At 43.4% G+C, this 12,566-nt stretch overlaps 1 protein-coding gene across 1 annotated transcript in view; it reads left to right on the forward strand.

Moving 5' to 3' along the window:
* Positions 1–5,582: 5,582 nt before the first annotated feature.
* The window catches only part of LOC144494685 (sorbin and SH3 domain-containing protein 2-like), a 303,190-nt gene continuing 296,206 nt past the window's right edge, over positions 5,583–12,566 (forward strand). The window contains exon 1 of the mRNA XM_078213885.1: positions 5,583–6,112. The gene's annotated coding sequence lies outside the window, so the exon portion shown is untranslated. The remainder of the gene's footprint in view (positions 6,113–12,566) is intronic.

Raw genomic sequence — 12,566 nt, forward strand, 5'->3', positions numbered from 1 at the left:
GCTAGATGGGTGGAGAACTGGCTTCGTCACAGAAGACAGAGGGTGGTAGTGGAAGGGTCTTTTTCCGGTGGATGCCTGTGACTAGTGGTGTTCCGCAGGGCTCTGTATTGGGATCTCTGCTGTTTGTGATTTATATAAACGATCTGGAAGAAGGTGTAACTGGGGTGATCAGCAAGTTTGTGGACGACACGAAAATGGCTGGACTTGCAGATAATGAGGAACATTGTGAGAGGCTACAGAAGGATATAGATAGGCTGAAAATTTGGGCAAAGAAATGGCAGATGGAGTTCAATCCAGATAAATGCGAAGTGATGCATTTTGGTAGAACTAACATACAGGGGAGCTATACGATAAATGGCAGAACCATAAAGGGTGTAGATACACAGAGGGACCTGGGTGTGCAAGTCCACAGATCCTTGAAGGTGACGTCACAGGTGGAGAAGGTAGTGAATAAGGCATATGGCATGCTTGCCTTTATAGGACGGGGCATAGAGTATAAAAGTTGGGGTCTGATGTTGCTGTTGTATAGAACGTTGGTTCGGCCGCATTTGGAATACTGCGTCCAGTTCTGATCGCCACACTACCGGAAGGACGTGGAGGCTTTAGAGAGAGTACAGAGGAGGTTTACCAGGATGTTGCCTGGTATGGAAGGGCTTAGTTATGAGGAGAGATTGGGTAAACTGGGGTTGTTCTCACTGGAAAGACGGAGGATGAGGGGTGACCTAATAGAGGTGTATAAAATTATGAAAGGCATAGATAGGGTGAACGGTGGGAAGCTTTTTCCCAGGTCGGTGGTGACGTTCACGAGGGGTCATAGGTTCAAGGTGAGGGGGGGGGGAGGTTTAACACGGATATCAGAAGGACGTATTTTACACAGAGGGTGGTGGGGGCCTGGAATGCGCTGCCGGGCAAGGTGGTGGAGGCGGACACACTGGGAACGTTTAAGACTTATCTAGATAGCCACATGAACGGAGTGGGAATGGAGGGATACAAAAGAATGGTCTGGTTTGGACCAGGGAGCGGTGCGGGCTTGGAGGGCCGAAGGGCCTGTTCCTGTGCTGTATTGTTCTTTGTTCTTTGACACACCAACAAGGTGAAATCTGTCGGGCTCTGGGGTAAGAACTGGGGAGTGGGCCAAATATTGGCCCCACAATGGGCTAAATTACCCTCCTCCTGTGCTTTATATGATTCCATGGATTAATGATTTTGGGACAGAAGGAGTAGCTGTTAGGGGACAGCATCCCTCTCCACTTGTTTCACTGTGGACCACCATGTGTCATATGTGAGCAGACAGTTTAACACATATACCAGCCTGAGCAAAACCCAATGTCACTGCAAAGCACGTGCAAAATGAAGCTTCTGTGATATTGTCCCTGATCACAAGTGGGCAGTGCAAATGAAAATAATTTTAGTTCTGTATTAATTCTTGGGATGTCGACCTCACCAGAAAGGTTGCCATTTATTGCCTAGCTCCACTTGCCTCAATACAACTGTGTGGCTTTTCAGGCAACCTCGCAAGGTTGTAAAGAATCAACCATACTGGTATGAGTCTTGGATCACATATAGGCTGGATCAAATGAAGAGTGGCAACTTTCCTTTCCTGAAGGACTTTTGAGAACTAGTTGGGTTTTTATGAAAGATTGACCGTTCTTTGGTCACTTTTACTAATGCACACTTTTTATTTCTAAACCCAATTCAAAGTCTCAAATTGGCATGATGTGACTTGAAGTCATGTTCTCTGGATTATCAACCTAAGTATCTGGATAAGTAGTTCAGTAAAATAACGACAATGCGATTACACTCGGTGGCATAATGATGCAGAATGAAAGAAAATATGCTTTTTTGAAAGATTTATTTATAAACTGATGATAAGGATTTGAGTATAGGGATAGGGATGTTTGCTGCAATTGTATAGGACATTGGTGAGGCCACACCTGGAGTATTGTGTGCAGTTTTCCTTATCTGAGGAAGGATGTCCTTGCTATGGAGGGAGTACAGCGAAGGTTTCCCAGGCTGATTCCTGGGATGGCAGGTCTGTCATATGAGGAGAGACTAAGTCGGTTAGGATTATATTCACTGGAGTTTAGAAGAACGAGAGGGGATCTCGAGAGGAGATTGGGTCACACGGAGTTGGGGGTAAGGTGTTAGTGTGGATTGGGGATTGGCTATCCGACAGGAAGCAGAGAGTTGGAATAAATGGGTGCTTTTCTGGTTGGCAGATGGTAACTAGTGGCGTGCCGCAGGGATCGGTACTGGGGCCTCAACTATTTAACGTTTATATAGACGGTCTGGAGGAGGGGACTGAGTGTAGGGTAACAAAGTTTGCAGACGACACAAAGATAAGTGGAAAAGTGAATCATGTGGCGGGTGTAGAAGGTCTGCAGAGAGATTTAGACAGGCTGAGTGAGTGGGCGAGGATCTGGCAGATGGAGTATAACGTTGACAAATGCGAGGTTATTCACTTTGGAGGAAATAATAGCAAATTGGATTATTATCTAAATGGAAAAGAATTACAACATGCTACTGTGCAAAGGGACCTGGGGGTCCTTGTGCATGAGACGCAAAAACCCAGTCTGCAGGTGCAACAGGTGATCAAGAAGGCAAATGAGATGTTGGCCTATATCGCAAGGGGGATAGAATATAAAAGCAGAGATGTCTTGCTGCATCTGTACAGGGCATTGGTGAGGCCGCAGCTGGAATACTGTGTGCAGTATTGGTCCCCTTATTTGCGGAAGGATATATTGGCCTTGGAGGGAGTGCAGAGAAGGTTCACCAGGTTGATACCAGAGATGAGGGGTGTTGATTATGAGGAGAGACTGAGCAGATTGGGTTTGTACTCGTTGGAATTTAGAAGGCTGAGGGGGGGATCTTATAGAGACCTATAAGATAATGAAGGGGCTGGATAGGGTAGAGGTGGAGAGATTCTTTCCACTTAGAAAGGAAGCTAGAACTAGAGGGCACAGCCTCAAAATAAAGGGGGGTCAGTTTAGGACAGAGTTGAGGAGGAACTTCTTCTCTCAGAGGGTGGTGAATCTCTGGAATCGTCTGCCCACTGAAGTGGTGGAGGCTACCTCGTTGAATGTGTTTAAGTCACGGATAGATGGATTCCTGATCGGTAAGGGAATTAGGGGTTATAGGGATCAGGCGGGTAAGTGGAACTGATCCACTTCAGATCAGCCATGATCTTATTGAATGGCGGGGCAGGCTCGAGGGGCTAAATGGCCTACTCCTGCTCCTATTTCTTATGTTCTTATCTCATAGAAACATATAAAATTCTAACAGGGTTAGACAGGGCAAATTCAAAAAGAATGTTCCCAATGGTGGGGGAGTCCAGGACTAGGGGTCATAATTTGAGGATAAGGGGCAAACCTTTTAGAACTTAGATGAGGAGAAATTTCTTCACCCAGAGAGTGGTGAAGGTGTGGCATTCACTATCACAGAATGTAGTTGAGGCCCAAAACGTTGTCTGATTTCAAGAAGAAATTAGATACAGCTCTAAGGGCTAAAGGGATCAAGGAATATGGGAAGAAGGGGCGATCAGGATATTGAATTCAATGATCAGCCATGATTAAAATGAATGGCAGAACAGGCTCAAAGAGCTGAATGGCCTACTCCTACTCCTAGTTTCCATGTTTTGTGCTTCCTTTCAATTTTCTCACATTCTCACCTGAAGAATTGACTTATCCTTGGATATGTTCCTTGTATATAATGGTTGCTGGACTGTATGTTTCAATGTTGCATTGGGAAGGGTACTTACCACAATATTCTGATGACTCTATTGGTAAATACCCTTAGAGTTAGGTAGAAAATTTGCAGCAGTATTGGAACATTGTGTCCAATTCTGCGCAGCTCGCTTTGGGGAGGATGTGAAAGCATGAGAGAGCGTAGAAACTATTTAAAAGAACAGTCCCAGGGATGAAGGACCTCAGTTACAGAGATAGATTGGAGAAACTGGGTCCATTCTCCTTAGAGAAAAGAAGGCTGAGAAGAAATCTGATAGAGACATTCAAAATCATGAAGGATCTGAACAAAGTGGATAAGGAGGACAATGATTTAAGGTAAACGATAAAAGAAACAAAGGCTACACAAGGAGAAACTCTTTCACACAGAGTGGTTAGGATCTGGAATGCACTGCCTGGAAATATGTTTAAAGTTTATATAATAGTGTCGCAAGTGATGGAGACAAGGCTTTCAAACAGGAATTTGATAATGATCTGAAAACAATTGCAGGGCGAAGGGGAAAAGGCGGTGTGGTGTGACTAGACGATTTGCTGTTGTAGAGAGCTGGCATGGACACAATGGGTCAAATGGCCTCCTTCTGTGCTGTAACCACTCCATGATTCTCAGTATCACTTTGCTGGTTAAACAGATGGTGTAGAATCTATGATGTTGTAGAGTGTATTTTATATATCGACCTTTTCATTGTTCTCATTTTCCATCCTCTCATTAATTCCATTGTGGCAACTGGAGCATTTTATATCCGGCTAAACATTTTAGTTGTGTCTTGGTATAAATAGATAGGATACTTGTCAGTCATTTGCTAAATAGTACAATATATTTTCACAAAGTTGTACCTTGATCCAAACAGGTGCATTGTTGCCTTGGTTCGGATTTAAGATTATTGGAATGCTTTTGAGGTTTGAAATTTAGATTTTTCTTTAAATGGAGGCTGCAGGAATTAAGCCTTACCACACAGTCCCACTTCAGTCCAGTATAAAACAAGGCATGTAAACAAAAATGGGAGGAAGTCATGTGCAGTATTACAATAACAATCCATTGGCATGCCAGTGGAAATTCTGCAAGATGCTGGCGGTATGCAACTATTGTCTGAATACTAACTCCTAACTGAACCCACGGTGGGCGGAGGACTCGGAGGATGCCTTCCCTCTTCTAAATGAGTAATCGGCTTTGTTATCTACTGCTGTCCACAAGGGTGTGGTTAACGAATCTTGTAGTGGTGATATAAAGGTTAGAGGGTGAAATTACATTTCAGACATCGTGCTGGAAATATCACGACTAATTGGGTGAAATGTTTCTCATAATTACATGTATTTAAACCTCCCCATAATTAGGTTGACAGATTCATAATCTTCCGAGGACATAAATAAATAAGACGTATTTGCAAAATAAAAATAGTCACAATATTTTACTGCTGTTTAACTATAACACCTGCATTACAATCTATTAATAAATTGTATTGCAACATCCCCAGTGAAAGCGTTGGTATTTGGTAGGTTCCTCTCTACAAGCAGTGTGCGTGGCATCAGGAGCAGTAAAGTATTTCAGAGCTTGTTCAGGCGGTATAACTGCGAAGGACTGTCACAAATGTAAAGTTTGCTGATGTAGTGGATTGTATAGCCAGGTTTAAGCGTGAATAAACCTGCATTTAGATTTTTAAAAACTGATACAGAGAATCTGCTGTTCTATTCTTCCCATTGACCCAGCACATGATCCACCATGCCTACAGCACAAATCTCTGTTACTTGTAGCCATGGTTACAAAAAGCTAATGGTAAACCAATGGGCTTTCTGCAGCATTGCTGAAAAGGGACCAGCCATTTTGGTTATGGGAGCACACTAGAATAATGATCTGCTTTATCCAGTAATAAAACCAGCTACTGGGGGGTAGAGAGAGTCCTGCATTCCCTATGATTATCGTGTCTCAGAATGCCACCCCACTCACTATCGGGCAGTTCATTGTTGCCTCTGAACTAAATTGAGAAGAGAAAAAAAAATCTTGGGAGTGCAAAGGGACAGAACTCCACGCCTCTGCTGCAAGGGAAGCACGGGCAGCATTTGTCTGTTTAAAAGAGCGTGTTGCTGTAATGTTACCTTAACAGTGTGGCTGTTGTCTGCAAACGCTGAGCCACTGAGCAGGGTGTAGCCTCAGACTGACACTGTTTCTGTATGTTTTCTGCTGCTTTATTTGGACAGACTCCACTGAAGAAGCAGGTGTGTGATTTATCCGGGCTCCATATAGGCTGCAGCCACTCTGGCTTTACATGCTGCTTTCAACCGGGCTGCTGCTGCTACATTCGGGACATCTGCTGTGAAGACACTTTTTGAGTCAAACCTGGTCTAAAGGCGCTGAGCTGGTCTCTCTCTGGTTGAAGGTAAGCTGGAATGACAATGTGAAACTGACAGGGGAAAGGACATTGGGGGCACCAGTCCAGTTGTAGGGGCTGACAGAATGTGCAAGCGTTTCCACCCCAAGGAAACAACCCACCCCGAAGATCACTGTAACCTTAATCGATATTTTCCATTTAAACTGGAGGGGCCATTGTGTTCACTGTAATTGCTGAGTTTTAAAAGATCCGCTTCCTGGGGGCGGGGGGTTCCAAAACATCGATAGTTACAGAAATCACCACCACCACCGCTGTTCAAGGACAGCAGTTTGTGATGTTCACACATTGTACAATCGTGATGTGCCCCACTTCTCCTGCTGGTCAAACAGCTGGAGCTAGTAGCCATCAGGATGTACAGTAACAACCTTTTTTTTTTATCCCCGGAGAAACAACCCCTCATTAAATATTTAAACAACTCCTCTATTAAAACAAAAAACTGTCCAAACGCCTTTACAAATTAAGACGGCTTCCTTTGTGTTTTTTTTCACGATTGCCCTTTTTTTTGTTCCCTGTCTATAAGAAAAGAACAATCAAATGGCGGTGATAAATAATAAAACGCTGCAGTTTTTGTGTCCCGGCGCCTGGTGGATTATTGACACGAACCGATGATCAGTGTTGAGATTAAATTCTGCTATAATCAGTGTTGAGATTAAATTCTGCTATGGCACCACAATATCCATTCAATCCAGCCGTGTAAAAGAGCCAGGGAAAAGGGCTTCTGACCATTTCCTTGGCCTGTTTCAGAGACACACTCAAACTATGTTCATTTTCCCACTGCAGGCATCATTAACTGGCAAAGCCAGTTTTTAATATTTAATCCTCGGCCACGGGAAAATAATCACTTCCCCAGCTAATTCCTCCCCATTAAAATCATTCTGGTTATATAGCACGAGTGGTCTTGAAGAATGCGATAAATTTCATGGTGACAAAGGGAAAATTGTCATAAAATGTAGCGTACTTTAGGTGTGGCAACTTGTGTTTTGTTGAATTTCCTCAAGATGTGTTTGTTACTCTGGAGTGGAGGAAAAATAAATTCTGTAATGCAAGTCTGAATAATCATAGCGTCCCCACAGTGCAGAAGGAGGCCATTCAGCCCATCGAATCTACACTGACAACAATCCCACTCAGGCCCTATCCCCCTGACCCCATTTATTTACCCTGCTAATCCTCCTGACACAAAGGGGCAATTTAGCATGGCCAATCAACCCAACCCAGAGTGTTACCCAACTTTGGAGTGTGGGAGGAAACCGGAGCACCCGGAGGAAACTCATGCAGACACAGGGAGAATATGCAAACTCCTCACAGACGGTGACCCGAGGCTAGAGTTGAACTGGGTACCTGGCGCTGTGAGGCAGCAGTACTAACCACTGTGCAAAGATCATTCAATAGAGGTATTTTGCTAGCCCTTTTGACTGAGTATGCAGCGGTATTAATGTGAGCTCAATCAGGTTGTAAGTACAATTAATATGTTATCATCTGTGTCAGCAGTTCAATATAATTACTGCGAATGTTCCTGTATACTTTGTGTGCTCACACTCTATACTCTTACCCTGTGACAGTATTTAGAGGCTCTGTTTTGTTTTGAAATTGCTACTCCTGCCATCAATGTTAAATTGGCAATCAATGGCAATTGCAATCATAATTCCTGTAATCTGCTGGTTTTGGGAGGGTAGTGACTGCCTGGCTCACTAATTTGTGGTCAGTAAAATATCTATTCCCTCCTAGAATTATGAAGATAGCCAGACATTGGTACTTTAAAAAAAAAACTTAGCTTCATGGCAGGGCTGGTATTTGCTGGCTGGTCTTTCAACTGTTATAGTTTCATCCATAATAGAGAATTTTGTTGTCTTTGTAAAGCATGCTTTAAGCATTGTCACAAAATAGTCTTTATACAGAGGATTTGCTTCTGTTCTTGAATTTTTGTTATGGTAGGATTATTTATAGTCGGCGCATTATTATGTTCTAACTTCCAAAGGTTTAGACTAAAATAACAATTTTTTAAAAAATTACCAAGATTGTTTATTTTGTAGATCAGTCGAGGATTATGTTGTGCCGTGGTTCTGATAGTATCTCCTTCCTTTTTGCTAAATTGGAGCCTCTGATGAGACCCTTTGGTCACCCGAATAGGTTAGATTTTAAAAAAACCAAAAAGATGTTTCTTCCAAAAGGTTCATTATTACTTATCACAATTTCAGTTTCTGTCCATAAGGAGGTCATTCTCAGTGACCTAGACAGTGAATCTTTAATCTCGCTACCAGACTGATATTTTAATCCTCCAAAACAGACTAGGGATTCCTGGAAATCTATTCACTGCAAAACCCATCTAAAATGAGGAGCTTCTTCTCTCTCCCCTGCCTCACATTATTCTCACCCTAATGCTCCCCAAGAACATTCCTTTCAGTTGAGGGTGGCGTGATCTCTGCTGGTTTGTTATTTGTAATGAAATTCTAACATGTTCTTTCTACAAATATTTACAATTTCACTTGGGACAAGATAACATTTCCGGCCTGCAGCTTCCTCCCCAGTGACATAAGGTTATCTATCGAATGGATCGTACAAAGGGGAAAAAATAGCTATCCCATCTTCTAAAAGTCACATAATCACCAAGATCTTGAGCTCCCTGCCCAAAGGCAGGTCTGACCCACTTTGCCATCAACTCCACGAAAGGCAGGGAAAGGAGGCAGTTTCCCAAACCACCCCAGCTGGAACAGGGAAGGAACCCTGTGGTGTTGGCACTGCACTGGCACCTCCAGGTAACTGCCACTCCCAGCCCACCCTAAGGAGTCTGAGTTCCTGTGGCAACATACACTTTTACATGCATTGTGTACCTTGAAACCTCCACCATCACTATGCATAGCTCCAATTCCGTCCACACCATGGCTAATCAGGAATTTCTCCCACCCTTGCCACTTGAGTATGGTAAAATGATTTGCAAGTTGTTAGAACACACCTTTTTTGGTCATCGAGTCCTGGAATGGGGCGTGAACCCAGAGCTCCTACTTCATCTAGCCCCTCGGCCCTTTTTGGCTGTGCCAAGGTGTGTGTCTCCATCCCTCTGTCCCCCCTGTATTTGTTCAAGCTCCACACTTGGATTTCAGCGCATAACATTTCAGGGAGAGTTGGAGGTATTGTTTCTTGAGTGGGATGGTGTCCAACTGGAGTCTTATTCTGGTGGTTCAGGGTATTCTGTGACACTTTTATTTTGAAGAAGACTAGAGACTTCTAGTGTGCTAGCAAATATTCCTTCTCAAAACCAACACCACCAATAAACAGGCTACTCAATTAGTTATCCCAATTACTCTTGCTGTGTGTCGATGCCTACATAATAGCAGTGACTGCACTACAGGAATAGTAATTGGCTATGAAAGATTTGAGGGCATCGGAAGACATAATTAGACTCTCTACAAACATAAGCTCCTAGTGAAGGAAGTCCAGAGGGTGATGGTGGTGTTTGTATGAGTTCCTGATGATTCTGGGAAAAATAAAGAAAACATTATCATAAAATCCCTACAGCATAGAAGGAGGCCCATTGACCCAGCACCGACCACAATTCCACCCAGGCCCTAACCCCGCAACCCCACATATTTACCCTGCTAAACCCCCAGCACTAAGGGGCAATTTAGCATGGCCAATCAACCTAACCCGCAAATCTTTGGACTGTGGGAGAAAACCAAAGCAACTGGAGGAAACCATGCAGACATGGGGAGAATGTGCAAACTCCACACAAACAGTGACCCAAGGCTGGAATTGAACCCGGGTCTCTGGCGCTGTGAGGCAGCAATGCTAACCACGATGCCACTGAGCTGCCCCACAGCAGCGCCCCGTTGTCTATTAACCAGCTACCATTATAAAAGAAAATGGGCAAAATGACCACAGGTACAATAACTATCATTGAGAAAGTTGACAACCACACTTATGATTTCATTACATTTAGACCACATCTTTAAAATGGTCCAACTTCAATCTGCCTGAATCCAACATTCAGAATCAAAATGGGCTATTTGCTGACACATACCTGTGCTGTTAAATTGTCAGTAGGCCAGTGGGGACGTTCATATGAACTACTGCCTGCTTAAACTGTCAGTGACTTGGAAGTAGATTTTTTTAAAAATTAAAACCACGCCATGTCAGATCACAAGTCTGCTTAATTAGTTATTGGGTACACTCTAAGTTAGCCAATGAAAAAAAGTCAGGCACTGCGCTGACACCATCCCGTTGTCAATCTACTGGTAATCTATATTCCCTTCTGATTGTTTTATGGTTAACAATAACAGCTATAGAAGGGTTCATATCACTTTGATTATAAACTTACCTTGAAGCTGAAGGGAGTCCCTGAAATTGCCTTTGGCTTCGGAAGGAGCACTTGGTCATCCAGAGAAGTGATTGTGTTCAGCCTTAACTGCTGCCGGTGTAACTCGGTGCATGGGAGCCTCCTGATTATGATGATGATCCTGTCCCTGGGGGTGGCAATGGCCTAGTGGTATTATCACTAGACTATTAATCCAGAAATCCAGCTAATGTTCTGGGGACCTGGGTTTCAATCCTGCCATGGCAGCTGGTGGAATTTGAATTCAAATAAAAAATGTGTGGAATGAAGAATCTAACGATGACCATGAAAGCATTGTTGATTGTCGGAAAAACCCATCTGGTTCACTAACGACTTTTAGGGAAGGAAATTTGGTGTCCTTGCCTGGTCTGACTTGCATGTGACTCCAGAGCCACAGCAATGTGATTGACTCTCAGCTGCCCTCTGAACAAGGGCAACTAGGGATGGGCAATAAATGCTGTAAGAAGTCTCACAACACCAGGTTAAAGTCCAACAGGTTTATTTGGTAGCAAATACCATAAGCTTTCGGAGCGCTGCTCCTTCGTCAGATGGAGTGGAAATGTGCTCTCAAACAGGGCACAGAGACACAAAATCAAGTTACAGAATACTGATTAGAATGCGAATCCCTACAGCCAGCCAGGTCTTAAAGATACAGACAATGTGGGTGGAGGGGGCATTAAACACAGGTTAAAGAGATGTGTATTGTCTCCAGACAGAACAGCTAGTGAGGACAGAACAGCAATCTCACTAGCTGTTCTGTCTGGAGACAATACACATCTCTTTAACCTGTGTTTAATGCCCCCTCCACCCACATTGTCTGTATCTTTAATACCTGGCTGGTTGTAGGGATTCGCATTCTAATCAGTATTCTGTAACTTGATTTTGTGTCTCTGCACTGTTTGAGAGCACATTTCCACTCCATCTGACGAAGGAGCAGCGCTCCAATAGCTTATGGTATTTGCTACCAAATAAACCTGTTGGGCTTTAACCTGGTGTTGTGAGACTTCTTACTGTGTTCACCCCAGTCCAACGCCGGCATCTCCACATAATAAATGCTGGCCAGCCAGTGATGCCCATGTCCCATGAATGAATTTTAAAAAGCACCAAATAAGGAGTGGTGTTGTCCTCAAAGGATGGATGAAGATTCTGCTGTGTCCCTAGTGGACTGGGATTTTGGGGTCAAGTTGTTTATGTCAGTGATGGTGGGACATTTAGATTTTTTCCTTGCTGTGTTCATCAGAATACTGCATTCTTGAATGTGTGCCAGATTGCTTTTTTTATTATTGAACTTTGGTCAAGGATACAACAAAGCAAAAAGTTAAAATTATAACTGTACCTATCTTTTCTATGACAAAGTCAACAGTTACTATTAATTATTTATAACCTGCTGTAACATTTTGGTCGTTTATTGCGGTTACAGATTCAAAGAGGTAAATACAGATCACAAATGTGATTTGAACCTGTATTTTAACAATTAATAAATTGCAGAGTGTACATGGTATGCCATTCAAAACTTAAATTTAAAACATTCTATTGTTTTAATTTTTCAATTACTCTCTGCAATAACCTCTGAAGGTCAGTTCTTGAAGAAATAAAGATAAACTTGGGTTGACTGTATTGGAGGGTGGCATGATGAGTAACTGATGGAATGAACCCCAAAGTTCAGCTTTGACTTGTCGATGTGACTTTAAGGTAACTCACCTTTTTTATAGGGGTCAGTTGAGGTGGCACAGTGGTTAGCACTATTGCCTCACAGCGTCAGGGACCTGGGTTCAATTCTCGCCTCGGGTCACTGTCTGTGTGGAGTTCGTACATTCTCCCCGCGTGTGTGTTGGTTTGCTCCGGTTTCCTCCCACAGTCCAACCATGTGCGGGTTGGGTTGATTGGCCATGCTAAATTGCCCCTTGGTGTCAGGGGGACTAGCAGGGTAAATATGTGGGGTTACAGGAATAAAGCCTGGGTGGGATTGTGGTCGATACAGGCTCGATGGGCCAAATGGCCTCCTTCTGCACTGCAGGGTTTCTAGGATTTTTTGAGCTTACCCATCCAAATAGGCAAGGTCTTTTTTCAGTTTCGATTTGACTTGCTGTCAGGTTCCAGCTGTAATCTCTCTGG

Source organism: Mustelus asterias, chromosome 6 (genome assembly GCF_964213995.1).
Source record: "Mustelus asterias chromosome 6, sMusAst1.hap1.1, whole genome shotgun sequence".
NCBI classification, from domain to species: Eukaryota; Metazoa; Chordata; class Chondrichthyes; order Carcharhiniformes; family Triakidae; genus Mustelus; species Mustelus asterias.